Source organism: Panthera tigris, chromosome B4 (assembly GCF_018350195.1).
Source record: "Panthera tigris isolate Pti1 chromosome B4, P.tigris_Pti1_mat1.1, whole genome shotgun sequence".
Classification (NCBI taxonomy): domain Eukaryota; kingdom Metazoa; phylum Chordata; class Mammalia; order Carnivora; family Felidae; genus Panthera; species Panthera tigris.
This window is the reverse complement of record NC_056666.1, coordinates 52,355,095-52,373,762: the sequence shown is the minus strand read 5'-3', so window position 1 is coordinate 52,373,762 and position 18,668 is coordinate 52,355,095. Positions and strand designations below refer to the sequence as shown.

The following is an 18,668-nucleotide window of genomic DNA, read 5'->3' as shown; positions in this document are numbered from 1 at the left end:
GAAAAGTGTTTGTTGTTGTTGTTGTATTTTGTTTTGTTTTGTTTTGTTTACAAATGGAGCAAGAGAAGGTAGCAATTAATCTACTGTGAACATATTTGGGACCGCAAAATTTACCAGCAGGACCTAATTTCCCCTTGGTTAGCATAATAGAGACCAAAGACAAGAGGATTATTCTTAGAGGGAGAAAAATCTAGTTCTGTGTTCTGTGACACAGGGAACTTCACTCTTAACTATCTAGAGATTTTTAGTCGCTATAACAACATGAGTGCAATTTAATCTTGTTCAATTTTTCTGTGGATAAACATTTTTTTCCAAAAGGACGTTAACTTATCCAACACAGACACAACTCCTCACAAAATGCCAGTGACAGGAGCAATTACCATCCATGCTCTTTGCACTAAAATAGTGGAAACTCGTGGGCAGGACACTGAGAATGAAAACCTGGTTGTAACTGGGACAGAGAACACATTTTGCTTCACACAAAGTGAAACTCCTACATTCAAACTGTCTTGTTAAAGTGCTTCACGGCAGAGTGTTGTTGGCCAATTTACATGGCATTTGGATTTGAAGTTATATGCCATTTGGGGAAGATTACTATAATTAGAAAAATGGCCTAATTACTTTTCTGGCAACAGTGAAGAAAGAGAACAGACTTTTCGGCTTATGGAGACAAGTCCTTGAGAAACCTCAAAAGGTTTTGGGATCCTGTTTGACAGGAAAGAATATCTCATCTGAACTTCTTGGATCTGTTAAAAACCAAGCTTTTTTTTTTTTTTTTTTTTTGAAAAACCAAACCACAAGACAGGGAGAAAGAAAGAAAACACACATACACACACACACACACACACACACAGAAAGCAAGAAAAATACTCCTTCCTATTGGATTTTGAAACAGAGATGACAGGAACAGTCTTTTTCGCTGTGCTGCAAGCTTCATCTGCCAGTCCTTGTAAGAAGCACAAACAGGAAATGATGGGCATGAGAGGGAAAAGTGTGGATTCTCAATGACAACACTTGGAAGATGGTTTCACATGAACATCGTTTGATGGCTTTGTCTGCTTCAACAACAAAGAACATAACGTTACAACTTCAGTGGTTCAAAGAGAAGCTTCTATTATTTGAGTCATCAAGTTAACACTTATGATAGAAAAGGCAAAGTCATACTAAGTTCCTCCTTTTCTGTGCTGAGAGAGGGAGACAAGGCTGCACTGAACTGAACACCCATTCTCCTGGCCTCCGTCTTACAGGACGCTGCCTTTCACCTGAGGAAAAGTAGAACAGTGAGAGCTTTGTTAGAGGAAAATGACCCAAGGCTTTTGCTATTTAGACTCTATTTCCTGAACTCAGCAATTGGAAAACCTGCACTCGATCAACCATGTCTTCACAAAAATACAATTTAAAACTGTCATGAATTTTTTTTAATGTAAGGGTAAAATCAGGATAGTGAAATAACTTCAAAACGTGCATTTTGAGGGGAGAGAGGCGAGAGTGGTGTCTGGGGAGAAGCATAAAGGGTTATTAAATGGTGACTGTTTTCAAGTCATGAGCTGTCTAATGAAAATGTTCCCTTGGTCAACGTGGCTCTTGTTATACTGTTTCCTATCATTACTATCATCCCCAAAGTTCCCCCACCCCACTTCCAAGGCACTTTATGTGACACAGAAAGGGGAAGCTGATTTCAGGATGTGTTAAAAGTGAAGGGGCAGCCCCATCCGTCCTTCACCTGTCTTAGAAGAGTCCCCATAGAAAGGCCCCTTTAATCTAGAATCTCAGAGTTTGTTTTTCTTCAACAGCCTAAACGGAAAATGGAAATACATATAAAAATACTGCCCCCTCCTATAGTGGTTTTGGATCTTGTCCAATTTCAGCCTGGCCTTTAAAGATCATCTGTCGAATTGTTTCTTACTTGATGATAAGTTCATACAAGTGAGCATTTTAAAAAGCATGTGTATTGTTCCAACAAGGTTCTCATTAATTTTATCTTCTGGAAAAAAGGATTTGGTGTATGGTATTGCAGCAGTAACCAAGTAAATCTGGTGTTCTTTTGACAATAATCCATTCCTTTGGAAGAAAGGGAAAATCTACCATTACACAACCTAGGTTAATCTTTGGTGTGTATTATGTTAACTATTGGAAATACAACCCTTTAATGTAAGGTATATAACATAGCACATGGGTTCTTTATAAAGACACAGATTAAGAATTCTTTTCAATGAGAGGAATATAGGTCTTTTTAATTAAGCTGCTCTGAACAGAGATGGATCAAGAATTCATCTTGGGTCAAGAATCTAAAACCAAATTCTTATGGATTGAATTAGGTCTCTTCAAAATCCATATGTTGAAGCCCTAACCCTGGTACCTCAAAATGTGACCGTATTTGTATTTGACAGATCTTTAAAAAGGTAATTCAGTTGAAATTAGGCCATTAGAGTAGGCTCTAATACAATCTTTTAAGAGGAGTTTCATTTTTTAATAAAAAAAATTTAATGTTTATTCTTGAGAGAGAGAGAGAGACAGAGTGTGAGCAGGGGAGGGGCAGAGAGAGAGGGAGACACAGAATCCAAAGCAGGCTCCAGGCTCTGAGCTGTCAGCACAGAGCCCAACATGGGGCTCGAACTCATGAACCGCAAGATCATGACCTGAACCGAAGTCAGATACTTAACCAACTGAGCCACCGAGGAGCCCCAAGAGGAAATTTAAACACACAGAGACATGAGGGATGTACACCACAGAGGAAAGACCACATGAGGATATGGCAAAAAGGTGGCCATCTACAAGCCAAGGAGAGTGGCCTCAATGAGAGAGCAACCCCACTGGCACCTTGATCTTGGACTCCTAACCTCCAGAACTGTGAGAAAACACATTTCTGTTGTTTCCACCACCTAGTCTATGGTTATTTTGCTATGGTAGTCTAAGCAGACTAAGACACAAACCATCAAGTAAAAGCCGTAATCTCAAAGCCAGACCCTGGTAGTAGACTGGAGTTGATAACACAAAGAGCTAGTATAAAACAGACAGCAGGAGTAACATCAGGAACACAGGAGAAGAGAGTCAGGCTGCCAAGTGACAGCAAGAGGCAAAAGAAGTAAACATCTTGACTTCCAAGGTATGAAGTGTAAGGTAGGGAGATACAGCTTTTTCCTCTATCAGATGAGGATTCTGTTAAATGCAGTGCTAAAATGTATCAGATTGATTCTGTGATAGAAGGGAGAAGAGCCCCCCAGGCTTGGATTTCATGAGATGTTGGTAAAGCGAGATCTTTTGGTACTGGGAGAGAATTAGGCAAAAGAGGACATAAGTTCTCATTAAGGCATCACTAGAGAAATCTCAATTGTTACAACAGGGATCAAAGCTGATAGAATTATCCCAGGGAGAGGAGGGGGGAGAGAGACAGGGAGAGGGAGAGGGAGAGGGAGAGGGAGAGGGAGAGGGAGAGGGAGAGGGAGAGGGAGAGAGAGAAACCAGGGAAGTAAGTGAAATACAAACCTGGTTAGACTAAGAAAGTTCCTAGATTTTTTTTTTCTGTATCAGGAAGGAGAGCACTTGGTGATTAAGTTTATACTTTCTCACTCCTGAGTCTGTGAAATTTCTTTCATCTACACAATATCTGAAACCTCTTCTCAGAGGTATATTTAAGTATGTAATGTAAAATATTTTATTTTTATCTCTTTTCCATTTGACTATGTCTGTATTGCTTACTCCCCAGGCTCATTATTTTATTCTATACCATGTGGACTATTTTTTTAAAAATGCCAAACTCACTACTTCTCTAAGAAGCACAATTTTGAAGCTTGAGGGCTTTTGTTACTGTGCTGTTTTATTTACGACCCTCTCTCAACATTTGGGAATTATAGTAACATGGAATAAGTGCAAATAAGAAGCTTTTGTAATATCAGTAATAAATTCTAATATTTACTAAAATAAATATTTTTCCCTTTGTAGTTTAATGCTCCCCCCTCTTTTTTTTTTTTACCAACTACAAAGGCAGAATAAAACACTAACATAGGAGGGCACAGGAGGGCATAATTCACCCCATTTTCAATATCTCAGTTAATAAGTATTACAGATTAGTTCCAGATTCCCTAGCTTGAAATTCAATGTCCTTCACAATTTGAACCATTGAATCATCCATTTGCTAATGCACACTGAGGTCCTATTATGTGTCAGGTTCTTTCTGCTATTCCCTAGAAAATTCCAGCCAGACTGTCAACTCCATTGGTTAGAAAAAAACCACATGTTTTCCCTTCTCCATGTTTTCTTCACACCCTTGCCTGTCTAGAATGCCTTCCTTCTCCCTTCTGTTTAATTTCTTCTATTCTTTCAAGGCACAAGTCAAAACTTTTCTCTTCCATGAACTCACTGAGAACTTGCCAAGCAGAAGCTACTCATTGTCAGAACTATCACTGAGGCTGCAAGTACTGAGAAGGAATGTTTCCTATTCCCTTCTTTGTAACAGAAAAGATGTACTTTGTCAAATAATGTCTAGTTCTTTGAATCATGAGAACTATAAACTAATAAATTAAGGTTTTAGCAGGGAGTTTTTTCAGCCTAAGCAAAGTATCATAGTTTAGGAATAACTATAATCCAAAGACCTAAGTCAAGTAGAGGGCAGTACCAAAGAATATAGAGGAATGTGAAGATTAAGGATAGTCTCCCAGGATTACAGGAACCAGAGTTCACTCTCTGGAAGAAAGGAACAATAAAAGGGGAAGAAATGGGATATTGAGAGCAGTGATGAGCTTTAAGGTCTCAATTCTGCTAAAGACATCATATAACTTTATGTCCCCATAAAGATATCTTTACTATACTTCCCTAAGACACATTCAATCAGCCCAGGGAGTTACCATATCAAGTGGATGCCTATAGGCCCAGGATCAAACTTTCATATACATGTCTGATGCAGGCAAGAGCTGAGAAAGCTTAAGGAAGGAATAGATCAATTCTAAATGGGGACAAAGAAAAGGCTTCCCTGAAGAAATCGTATTCAAGTTTGAGAATCCTACTTGATTGGGCAAAACTCAATTTTGAGAGCCCTATTTTCACGTTAGCAGTGTGAGATTCCTTGAGGAGGCCGATAACCATCAGTGGTAGAGGGAAAATATGAGTGTCATATTAACTTATCTTGATGCCTAATTCTTCTGAAATTAAAAACTCAGAAAGGCATCCATAGCCAGGTCTATTAAAAATAAAGCCTCAGTGACTCACTAATAGTTTCATTCCACTTATTTTGGAAAGTCAATTTTAACAGAAATATTACAAGACAAATATTAAGAGATGGCTTCAGGGCAGCCGGCCTCAGAAATCTGAATCTGCCACTCTCAATACATCAGACATGGCGACTGTTATTCCAACGCAGCCACAGACTTTTTTCACCAGTTATGCTCTGTACTGTCATGGGTCATTGAGTGCAATAGGACACCATGGACGTGTGCATGTGCGCGAGTGTGTGTGCATGCGCACTGGTATGAGATTTGAATCTGAATGCGAACACAATGAACTTCATATGATAGTCCTGAGAAAAGGTAACAAGTCTAACAAAGAACAGTCCTATTCTTCGTTCCTTAGGAGTGTACTGTAACTGTTAAATGACACAGGGATCCAGATGAGCCAGCTCCTGAAACCAAATACACATATTTGGAATTGTTTTTCACAGTCTCCATGCCTACTCCTGGGGTTGCCGAGTCTTCTCAGAACCCTGTTTTCACACACATGAGGGAGGAAAACCACACCACACACAGACTCCAAAATTTACACTGGCTCCTTGTTCAGTTAAGGATCCTTCTTAAATTGCTTTCCTGGTTGTTTTGAATTTTCTTCCTGAACTTCCTCCAGGTCCCTGGGACGCCTTCACCTTTGTCAGCTCCTTCTTCACTCTATGCCTTCAATATCAACCATCAAGACCTGGAGAGCCCTGGTTTCCTGTTCTACCAATAAATCCCTGTCAGTTGAGGCAAGTGCCTGGAGAGAAAGAGAACTCCCCTTACTGTCATTTTTTTCCAGCCCCATTCTTCCTGCATGAACCAACTAAATACTCTTCTCCCAAGAGGTTTTTGTAACATCCCTGCTCCAGATCCATTTGTAAGATTAAGTCCAAATTCATCAGCTACATATAATGGACCCTCCACAATCTGGCACCTAGACCTTATCTACTGCAATTGCTTTTCAGCCTTGAGGCCAATTAGAATCATCTATTGTCCATTCTTTACACAACCATGAGTTTCCCCAATCCTGTTCTTCTGTTCATGCTATTCTAACTGCGGCAACATCTTTCCACTTTCTCTTCACTCAACTAAAGCACAGTTGATTCCAATTATTTGCCGTAGTTATGTTCTATAAAATCACCATGCACACTGAAGGAAGCAATACTGAACCATTGCTCTTAGGAGGAATACAGGGTTAGGTTCCTGTGAGCCTCCGGTCACATTTTTGTCAATCAATCAATACTTAACCTTGTCTGCTTAAAGACACCTTATTTAACATACATTGTTGATTCATTAACATTGAACTCATGGCCAACACCACTATATAACCCATGCCTTAATGAAACTTATGTAACACACATATATTCTCCATAAGGCACATCACAACCTTCCTGCATTCAGGAACACTAGATAGCACTTCAACGCTGCACTTGAGAGCCATTTTTAAAGAGCAAAAGCACCAGCTAAATCGACCGCGAAAAGGACACTTGTTTACAGTGTGAGAGCTGAAGCAAGAAGGCAGAATGTTGCCTTGTTCGACCTCAGCTGGGAACATGCGTGCTTTGGGGGAGCCAAATGTTCAACCACTCTGCTCCTGTCCGTAAATGACTGCAAAAGTGCCACAAGTACCGATTTGGGGGATACAAATAAATTCTAGCAAATAGGCGAATTCTCAATTATGGAATCCAAGAATAACGAGGATTAAATGTATTACCTATTCATCAAGGAAGCCAGAGAGTAGCAGAATTGGTCCTAGACTTTAAGTGGAAAACCTGGGTGTGAGGACTCCTTTCTACCTGGGCAAGTGGTAGCCACGTTTTTGTCTCTCAAGGCCTCAGCTTCCTCAGCTTTAAAATGGCAGTAATAATGTGACACTGAGAAGATGAAGTACGTAAAATCCACCTGTTTCAATAAAGCACTATATATAAATGAGAGGTGGTATGGTACTCCTATCCTCCACAAAAACTTTCTGAATATTCTAGCCCGTCCAATCTGTCTTCCCTGAATTCAGGGTGCTTATTATTTAAAATGCTTATCTGTCATTGGACACAGCCTTTTTCATATTTTGTGCTTCCTCAATTCATTAGATTATTTCACTTGTAACATTTCAAATAGAAGATAAGCTTCTGGAGGGCAAAGAACTCTTTTCCTTTTTTTTTTCTTTTTTTTTCTTTTTGTTAATTTTTTACCGTTTATTTATTATTATTTTTTTAAATATATGAAATTTATTGTCAAAGTGGTTTCCATACCAACACCCAGTGCTCATCCCAAAAGATGCCCTCTTCAATACCCATCACCCACCCCCCATCAGCCCTCAGTTTGTTCTCATTTTTTAAGAGTCTCTTATGAACCAAAACATAGGAGGGCAAAGAACTCTTAACTGCTTCTCTGTCTCGTTCATCCACACCTGGAGCATTCATAAATGAATGCATGAACGCAAAGCTCACATAGATCATTCCACAGACATCCTGTAGGATCCTGACCGTAGGGGTATGGTTTACACATCAGCAGGCATCTTCATGATACCAGGTTAGGGCTCTTAGCATCTGACAGGCAAGCAGTCCGACCAGCAAACTTTTGAGACCTGTTTGCAAAAGAGCTTATCTCTCCCTGTTGATAAACTACCTGGCACTGAACCAAAGCCACTTACATACAAGTTAAGAAAGTTCAGTTACTTTCTGATAGCTCTATGCTTCTGGCTTTGGACGGAGACTAGCCTCAAGCATGCTAAGCCTGGAAGAGCAAATCTTCCCACAGGGCATGTGATCTGCAAACACAACGGAGATTTTTACCCGCCATGAAATTGCTATTTTTTCGGTTGCTGTTTTTTCGGGGTTTTTTTTCCCCAGATATACAAGGTTTATAAAATGGTCTCTGATTTAGACTAACGTTTGCATGTTGATTAGAACCCAATAGCCAAACATTCTGATATTCTCCCCTTTTCTAATAACCTAAGCTATTTTCATCCACTTCCAATACCGATTCATAGCAGCCCACAGTTTCACATGATCCCATGTTGGGACTAACTGGAGAGAAGAAAAAAAAGGGACAGTATTCAAAGGAAAGCTATCTGTCTGATATAACAGGACAGAACCATATCACACGGGTAGCTTGTGATGTGCTGTTAGCTGCTGGTCTATCCTTATACTTTCTTAGTGATTTACTCAAGGAGCTCTGCTTTGTTTCACTTGCAAACTATTTTAACATTGCTGTGGGTAAACAGAGTGTCACCAGATTTCCCGTCTTCCCTGGGTCATTTTTCCTGGTTATATAAATGTTTGTCTTAATCCTACTTCTTCCTCTGCACTTTTCAAAATGTTTTTCTATGCTTCTAGTCTGCACAGGGTCAGTGTGCTAATTACCAAATGAGACGAAGATGGAAAAGACTCCGTATTCGGGGCCAAATATCTAGGATACAAGTCTTCAGGCACCATCATGTTTTTTATAACATTTGTTAGTTATCCATCCAGGCACCCTTCACCCTCCCATGTTGTTTCGTATTATTAACTGACAGCTCCAAATGGGCTCTGAGCAGAAAAACTCCATGTGAAGGATCCAGTAATGGCTGTTTCTGTTCTTGTGGTTTTCAGAAGTGGGAAAGACAATATAGTCAGGTATGATTTATCAGCATGTTTTCTTCAGCCCCAAATTTGTATACGAGGGAGAGAATTCTCGGTTAAATGTGAATGCTCTACAGCTTTCCCACCATCCGAACTGTGTTGTATTTGGCAAATGGTTTTCTGGAAGGGGAACAACACGTTAAGCTCTGGCCATGACATAGTTTGCGATAAGCTTAACTGAATTCAAGAAGGAGCAAATGATGCCAACTGTTCTTACACTCTTAAAATTTCTCATGCACAGAGTGGGGGAGAAAGTTCAAACAAAGCTTGCATGTTTCAAAAGCAATCTGATACACAAACCCAATTAATTAATCCTGATACTATTCTGAAGTGGTTTTAAAATTATAAACAATCCTCTGATCATGTCCAGAGAGAAATATTTAGACTAAAATATTAACGATTGAAACAGGATAAAAATATGCTATTAAGTTGTGTCCTTTAAATACTTCCTGTTCAACCCCTAAGTGAACAGAAAAATAGAGCATTTTTGCTATAAACTAACATAGCTGAAATAATCACAGGCATTAAGTTTTCTGTTTCTTTATGGGAACTGCTTATAATTATAAGCCTCCCAGCAGAAGAGTATTTCTACTAAAACTGTTGAATGGTAGAGACTAAAAATTCTATCACCTAAAGTTGAGCAGCTTCCAAATTTTACTCACCTAAGCCCGGCATACCTTTTGTTGAGGGGAATCATTCTAGCCATAAAGAGATAATTCATTCACGAGCAACCAGCCAATACATTCCATTTTATCTATGGAGAGGCTGACACATGAGCTCAAGTTCTGTACGTGGTGAAAAGAAGAAATACTTGGAGAAACTTTTCAGAGATACAGCAGTGACATTTCCAATGATTTTAGAGTATCTTAGAGGTAAGGACAAATACCAAGAGAATGGCACAGGACAGCCTACATAAATTATTCTCTCATTTAGCACTATGATCATGGTACTTGTTATGTCATAAAGAAACTCTCTTAGGGGCGCCTGGGTGGCTCAGTCAGTTAAGCATCCAACTTCAGCTCAGGTCATGATCTCACAGTTCATGGGTTTGAGCCCCTCACTGAGCTCTGTGCTGACAGCTCAGAGCCTGGAGCCTGCTTGATTCTGTGTCTCCCTTTCTCTGCTCCTCCTGCATTCATGCTTTTTCTCTGTCTCTCAAAAATAAAGTAAAAAAAATTTTAGAAACTCTCTTAGATGTAGGTAAGGAGACAGATGCCAACTCAAACAGGACTTCAGAGGTTCAATAAAGGCCTCTGCTTGTCCTCTGGTCTGCCTCTTATGCCCAAAGAGTACCTTTACAATGAAATTGTAAGGCAGGCAGCTAAAGCGAGAATGAGGACAGGATACCTTTGAGAATCATAAAAATTATAAACTTGTTTCCTATAAAAATGATTATATGCACAATTTCACAGGTGTGAAGGAGTTTTTGAGCTTCATGAAACTCATCTGCAGAATTACAACGATTTATGGACCGCATATTAAGAATCCCAGAAATAAAGGGCATTTTCTCCTAGTAATGAGCTAATGTCATCTAACAAAGTAACTTCAAACGGTTCGAATCATTAACACTCACAGATTTATTCTCCTTCAGTAAATTCTTACTCATCACCTACCCTCATACAAGGCACTATACAAAATGCTCTATACCCCTAGGTGGTCTCAGCAGAACCTTACAATTTAAGACCAGGTTTGGATAAGGGGCAGCATTTTCCTTTATAATAGTATTATTGCAACCAAAGCGTTTTGTTCATTACTGTTGTTCTGCTCAAGTTTAACTTTTTATATTTATTTTTCAAAGAAAGATTTCTGAAGGCTCAGAAAACATGTTAACTTTTATAATTTTTTATGTGTATTTATTTATTTATTTATTTATTGAGAGAGAGAGACAGCATAAGCAAGCATGAGCAGGGGAGGGGCAGAGAGAAAGGGAAAGAGAGAATCCCAAGCAGGCTCTACCCTGTCAGCACAGAGCCCAACGTAGGGCTTGAACTCACAAACTGTGAAATCATGACCTGAGCCGAAGTCAGACGCTTAACCGACCTAGCTACCCAGGTGACCCTGAAAACATGTTAACTTTTAATGATGCAATTTGGGGTCAGTTTCTACAAAAACCTCACTGACTCAGTGGAGACCGTATCATCAGTTATACATTCCAAAGTCTGACCCAAATCTTACACCACATCGCCTCTAGCTATACAACCCAAGCACGCAGTCAGGAGGAGGGCTCCAGAGTGCCACGCAGGCAGATATCTACCTGCCTGCTGCTGTGGCCAGCAGGTTCAGAGAGCAAGGCCCTACACGAAGGGACTAAGATAGCTGCTGAATCCTGGCAGAACACAAACTACAATCCTGATACTTTACTCTGAGACCCTTTAGCAGAGAATTCCCAAGACTCCTTCACTATTTCTATTATCTTGCCTTTGGCCACTGATTTACAAGAGAAAAACTGTGTTTCAGGTAGGTGGGCTGGAATCCTGCCTGCACCTGCTACTCCCTAGCTTTGTAACTCATGGGTCGAGCAGTTAACATTTTTAAGTCTAGTTAAGGTCCCTATCATGGAAGCTCTTGTGAACACTAAATGAGATCATCTATCTCCTGGAGGATTTAGTGTAATGTCTAAGAAAGAGAAACACTCCATAAGTGTTAATTCTTCTCATACATTACCCACTCTGATCCTCACGGCCTCTGGAAGTTAGTTGGGTCTGGTTCAGAAAAAAAAAAAAATCAAACTTGCTCAAAGTCACATAAGCTGCCAGGCTGGGGAGCCTGAACTGGAAAGGAAGGCTCCTGATCTTACACGTTGGCAAGCCCTCTAGTAAATACACCACAGGCTCATGTAAACATAGACTCAGGCAAAGTGCGCTAAATGCTGCTGATGCAGTAGTAAATAAAACAAGGGTTTTGCTTTCAGGATGGAATGGAGTTCAGTGAGAGAAGCCTCTGACATGCACATGCTTATGTACATGAGGAGAATTTTCAGTAGCAAAAACAAACGTAGGGGCACTACGGGAAAGTCTGCCGGGGATGCGTGTGAGCCAGCAATAGCTTTTACTTGATCTGGGTATCAAGGTACAGTGAAAGACATCTGAAGTCAGAACACCAGGACAGAACTACTGCTTAAAAGCAATGAGGCTTTGAAGAAATGCCTCAATATTCTCTAAATTATAGCTTTTCTGACGTGGAAAATGGGGATAATAATATCCACCTCACAGAACTGCTATGAGAATTATTAACGTTTGTAAAACCCTTAAAATCAGGTAATCTGTTGTCTAACCCAGGACACTCTTGGGAGTATGAGAAAGCACTATTAAAAATTATCCCAGGGTAACAGGCAAAATCTGGCCATACGGTCACCCTACTTATGACCATACCTACCTAGCACACAGACATCAGTTCTCAAAATATACCAGTTCTTTCATTTGTTCCCAGGGCCTTGAAGGATGCACAGCAATTTCTCAGGCAGGGGAGAGGGGGAAAATACATAACAAACAAAGGAAATTCCTTGAACAAAGGAATATTCCAATGTAAAAGGCTTGTAACAACGTTCATTCATGCAGTCACATAATTATAAAATTTTACTCCTTGAAGGAATTGAGATATCATTAAATCTAAACAAGCCATTTTGTAGATGAAGCAGTTGAAGCTCTGAATGGTTAAATGACAGGAGTATTTTGTTTCAGAGCCAGGACCAGCACCTTGATTTTCTGACGGCTCACCCAGGGACCTTACCATGATCAGCCCTCATCTCTAAGAAAGATTTCTCCTACTCCGCAGCTGTCACAGAAATGACAGGAAATCCATAATTCCCCTCAACAGCTTGCCTCGCAGTTCTTAAATTCTTACTGATTGAATCCAACCAATTGCAGCCCCAACCAGTCCTGTCTTCAGGGAGGAAGAGTACAACCAGCAGGTTGTTGGCCAAGAAGGAGGAGGAATTTCACTCAGCTACACGTCATTTATCACGTCTCATTTATAGAACACCTTTTCTTTGCATTTGAAGATTCCATGAATTCATAACAGATACATTTTATAGAATAAATAATTTTAAGAAGAGGATTTCATAAAAAATAACTTCATATAAAGCTCGCTCTTCCAATTGACAAAATTACACCCTAGGGCAGAAGCTATCAGTATTTTTCTGCACAGCACGAACGAACTAACTGGTACCCACTCCCGTCGTTAACAATGGTTCACAAAAAGGAGTAGGGAATAGAGGACGGCATCTCTGGAAGATACATAAAATTTTTTTCCTCAAAGGCCCTCGAATTATTCTGATCCTCTCTTGACTTCCTTCCCAAATTCCCCCCACCCCCTAAGCCACTTTTCATGGTTGTGGAAGTAAGTTAAACATGGAGAATATCTCTGCCTGGAAAATAAGTTGGATAGAGAGAGATTCCATCCTTGTTTTCTCGTATTGTTGAAACTGTCCTCAATAGTTTCTTCTCTAAAAGCTTTACAGCCTCCTCCTCCAAACACAGGTAGTTACTCTACCCTCTGGGACCCCAGGGCATTTGCATTCACGCCTAACATATCCTTAGCCGCACTCTCTGCTATAATAATTGCTCAGATCTCTCTGCTACCCAGAGATGTGCACGAAACTCTGCTTTGTTAACCCAATAACAGCCTGGCACACAGTAGGAGCTCAAATAATCGCCACTAAATAAATTACTTGGGAGCCTTGGGAACAATATATAATACAGAATACTACCCAGGAATTGTTTTCAGGATGAAGGAAATGGTCTATGTAAAAACACTGTAAGTTCTTTGGAAGAAAGATAACTGTAAAGCCGCAAGGCACTATTCTCCTTTATTGTATGGCAAATCACCACAGCGCTTTCCTTAAATGGTACTTACTGGCCTGGAAAGCAAATGTCTCTCGTTAGGTGCCTGACTCCCGGAGAGTCACTTATGTAACCTGAAGCACTTGAGTGATTCCACCATAGGAAGTCATCTCGTTTTAAAAAGTGCTGCACACAAGAATTTTTTTATCTTACTTACCACATTATTTGTAATCTTAAGGAAATTATTTAAAAATTTCTAATTTTGAAACCCTGTCATAGAAAAATGAGATTAAAAAAAAAACAGCCAAGGCCTGTGAAAGAAAATGTTTAAAAGGTAGGGTGGGAGTGGGGTACTAGCCCAATCTCGCCTATTAAATTAACCCGTGTAGTTTCCAAGCTCTCAAGTCCTATTAGAACACATGATTTTCAAGAAAAGTTTGCTGGAATATACATACCTTGGCTTTCATAAATATGCTTTCGGGTTTAAAGAAGGGCCAAGTAAATCAAAAAGAATGAAATCTTGCCATTTGCAACTACGTGGATGGAACTAGAGGGTATTATGCTAAGCGAATTTAGTCAGTCAGAGAAAGACAAATATCATATGACTTCCCTCATATGAGGACTTTAAGACACAGAACAAATGAACAGAAGGGAAAGGAAGCAAAAATAATATAAAAACAAGGAGGAGAACAAAACAGAAGAGACTCTTAAATATGGAGAACAAACAGAGGGTTATTGGAGGGGTGGTGGGAGGGAGGGTGGGCTAAATGGGTAAGGGGCTTTAAGGAATCTCCTCCTGAAATCATTGTTGCACTATAGGCTAACTAATTTGGATGTAAATTAAAAAATAAATTAATTAAATAAATAAAATAAAAAAAGAAAGAAAGAAGAGCCAAGTAATTGCAAGATGGAGTGGACAGAGAAAGCCATACAACAGAGACATTAAGAGTTTAAATTTCACCTCACGTGATTTTTCACAAAGTACATAAAGTTGTCAGATTCAGTAAAACAATTGATTTTATGTCCTACAGCTATTTTATTTTCTTTATGGCCATCCTGAATGGAAACAGTAATTCATCTGTTGGCCTAGAGATGTATTTTTAAAAATCCTTTACAACTGTGTTATGCAAAATAAATAGCAATACACTTCCATGCACTATTAGTGGAGGTCTGGATCCAAAAGTCTCTTCTTCAGACTGACAAATGTAGCCCCTGATTTCATCAGTGAATAAAAAGATTTCAATGTCCATCTGCAATACTACTGCCACCCTCAAAAAATAAAAAATAAAACCACAACATTTTCGACCTGCTGATCAGTTCACACGCAAACATATTCATTTATCACTAAATGTATTCGTTCCAAATTGTCGCTCAGGGTGTTATGAATTCTAAATGTACATTCTGAGATGTCCAGATATTATCAACATTTAAGCACTATACTGATATATTATGAACTCCTTAAAGAGATACCTTGGCAACGTCCCCATGTTATCATGATGTCCAAGCAGATCTTTTGAGCCAGAATTTATTGATCCATAAGCAGTCGCCATAAGCAGCTGAAAACTTGATTTTTGCCTCAAGGAGTTTCTATCATTACATACCTTAAAGAAAGAAATGTGGGCAGGGGGAATCAAAACACTTAAACCTGTTTGTCCTAAGAAGAAGGCATCTTTCAACTTTATGTTAACATATTTAATATATATTCAGCTTCCCCACTGATGATACTATGAGTTTAATTTTTTCCCTCTTTTTCAAACGGTTTACTGACTGTCCCATGAATACAATTCCAGTGACCTTTGGCATACAGTCTCCTACACACAATGAGGGGCACTCTGGGGCACTGAGCATCAATACATTTCCAGGCCAAAGAACATATGTCATATGTTCTACTGGCTAACGAGAAATTGTGTTTTTCAAGATCTCAGTTTTTATATTTACCTGAATAAACATTATGGCACACCTGCCATGTGCCCACTATATTACATTAAGTACCATATATATATAAATGAATGTTTCCCTGACTTCAAGAAAGCAAAGTCTTCAGAAGGCTTATAAATAATCATGGTCTAGAGAAGTTCACAAAGACCAAATTTCATGCAATTTTTTTGTTTATTTTATTTTGAGAGAGATAGCAAGCAGGGGAGGGGCAGAGAGAGAAAGAGAGAGTGAGAGAATCCCAAGCAGACCCTGCTTTGCCATCCCAGAGCCCAATGTGGGGCTCGAACTCATGAACTGTGAGTTCATGACCTGAGCCAAAACCAAGAGTCAGATGCTGAACTGACTGAGCCACCCAGTCCACAAATTTCATGCATTTTTACACTCCTTTTTATTTTCTTTCTCAGAGAATGGTCCTATCATCTACTCATTCATACCAATGATCATTAGAGATTTATCCTCTCCCATAATCCAAATTTAAATAGAATGCAAGCCCCGTCGATTCCACCTAATAAATTCCTCTCCATCCAATTCCTGTCACCACTGCCATAGCTCAGATTTGCTTCTCTTTCCACCTGGAATGCTGCCATAATTTCTGTATTTATTGGAATTGTTTTAGTAGGGAGAGATCAAAACCTAACTCAATGTAGCCTAAGCAAAGAAAAAAAATGTGGGGGAAGGCACTTTTCTGAAAGGAAGGAAATTTGGGTAGCCAAAGTCAGAAGAATAACCTTGGGAACTCAATGCAATTATAGGGCAGTTAGAGACCAGAAGCCAGGACTCCTTCCCTGCCAATATTCTCTCCACCTATTATCTGTCTCACTGTGAGCCATGGCCTTTTTCTGTCATACTGCATGGGCTTAGGGAATCAAACCATCAAGGAATACGGCTGTATTGGGTAGAACTGTGCTTCTGCCCCCAAATTCATACCCTCCCCCCCCCCCCCCACCAGAGCCTGTGAATGAGACCTTCCTTGGAAATAGTATCGTTGCAGATGTAATCAAGTTGAGATAAGGTCATGCTGGATCATGGTGGACCTTAATTCAATGACTCCTGTCCTCATAAGAGGGAAATTTAGTCACAGAGATGCACAGTGGGAAGACTGCCCCATGACAATGAAGGCAGAGACCAGAGTGCTGTGTTGATAAGCTAAGGAACCCCACGGGGTGCTTGTAACCACCAGAAGCTAGAAGAGACAAGGAAGGATCCTCCCCTACAGCCTTCAGAAAGGACGTGGCCCTGCCAAAAACTTGATTTTGGACTTGCAGCCTCCAGCACTGAGGGAGAATACATTTCTATTGTTATAAGACACTCGGTCTGTGGAATTTTGTTAATGGCAACCCTAGGAAACTAAACAATGGGCATTGGCAGACTGGAGTTTCCATCACTTCTATTTAGGAACCCTGGAAGAAAGAATGCTTCCATCTTCCTTATTAGTGCATTTAAAACCCTAGTCCTAGAATCTTATTGACCTAACTGGAGTCAGGTGCCTATACTTGGACAGATCAGAGTGCCAGGGATGGGATGCCATGATGGGCATGGGATGCTAAAGCCTAGGAAATGTATGCATCTCTCTAAGGATAAGGGGCACAGGAAAGTGACTGAAAGCCTCACCAAAAACACAGGAGTAGGAAAGGAGCAAACCTCAGACAAAAAGACAAATTTGCTGATACCAAAACAGTAGTGAAGGGAAACCGAACAAACTGACACCAACCGTGGTCCCTTATCTCTCTTTATCTCACCTTATCCCCCATTTATCCACTCTCCAAGTCAGCAGTAGACAAGTCTTCCCCACCCTTTGGCCTCTCCAAAATCTTTTAACAGCTGTCTTTAGTTTTCAGAGTAAAGTATATTGTCATCTTGCCCCGGCCTCCTGAGCCACCCCAACCACTCCCCCCACCTCTAGCCAGACTGAACTTCTCACAGTTCTCTCAACTCCCCAGCCACTTTACACACCCCAATCTCCTTGCTCCTTCCTGGAATGTTCTTCATACTTTTCTCCACTTTGTTCATTCCTACTCATCCTTTAAGATTACATGCAAATTTCAACAGGAATGTGCTTCTACTTACATTATCTCACCTCTCTAGCTTCAGAGCTCTCATCTGCAATATGAGGTCATTATTAATTTCCAGGATAAATCTCTTCAAACTTAGTGTGCATCCCTGGTGACTAGGGTAAGTCTCTGCTTTCTTCTATGAGGCCAATAGGGCTGAGAAAACAGATACAGATATATTAAATGACGGCTAGCAAATTTGTCTATCTAGCAACAACATCCTCCCTAATTCTGAAATACCAGCTTCATCGTAAGTTAGAAATTCAGAAGCAGAAAGAGTTGTTGTATAGATGAAAGTAATGCTGCCATAAATAAAATAAAAGCAAGTCATTTGACAATTAACAAAATAATAGAAGAAAGAAAGGAAGATGCAATCTAACGATATGTTTGGAGGGTTATTATGAAAGGCCTGGGTGCCTCTTGGATACCCTCTCCCGGTTCTAGAATCTAGAAATACCATATCTGGGAATCATCATAAAATCCAGATCTGACCGGAAAGGATGGCACACTAAGCTAGGACCATTCGTGTACACCTCAGCATTAATTGTCATGTGTAGAGCTGAATCATATAAGCTCTAGACTCAGACTAATTTAGTTCAAATCTGTGCTCTGCCATTACATATATGGCCTCAGGGAACTTATTTAAATTCCTAATGTTTCTCACCTATCAAATTGGGAGGATAATAGTACTTCTCTCATAGAGTCTATATGAGGGTTTATTGGCTTGAGATGTATACAGCACTTAAAACAGTAATGAACACACAAAAAGCATTCAGTAAATGTTTTTATTATAGTATCTCAGTCTTCCAGCAGGACCATAGGGAATAAAGAAACCTGAGGTGGGGGAGGGGGGTGGGTAGGGTAGAGGGGAGTTGAAGGGCTGGCAGGGGAGAGGGGAAGGGACAAAGAGCATAAAGCAGAGCCCATGTAAAAGAGGAGTTGGTATGACAGCTAATGGAAAAGGAGGATACGGATGCTAAACCTGGACTCTGGTGGCATCCCTGCCTTAGCTGAAGCAGGTGTTAACTGGAAGCAAGCTGAATGACAGAAGACTCAGTTATTGATTTGGGAACAGTC

The 18,668-nt window shown here is 40.0% G+C and overlaps 1 long non-coding RNA gene across 3 annotated transcripts; it reads right to left on the bottom strand.

The window, feature by feature from the left end:
• Nucleotides 1-853: 853 nt before the first annotated feature.
• LOC122240083 lies at nucleotides 854-9,754 on the bottom strand. 3 transcript variants are annotated; one of them, XR_006219407.1, is made up of 3 exons: nucleotides 9,484-9,754; nucleotides 1,165-1,262; nucleotides 854-1,058 (listed from the first exon to the last, which is right to left on the bottom strand). It is a non-coding gene; the product is annotated as an uncharacterized LOC122240083 (long non-coding RNA). The 3 variants fall into 3 exon arrangements; XR_006219406.1 differs by having other exon boundaries at nucleotides 854-1,055; XR_006219405.1 differs by lacking the exon at nucleotides 854-1,058 and having other exon boundaries at nucleotides 1,094-1,262.
• Nucleotides 9,755-18,668: the final 8,914 nt, after the last annotated feature.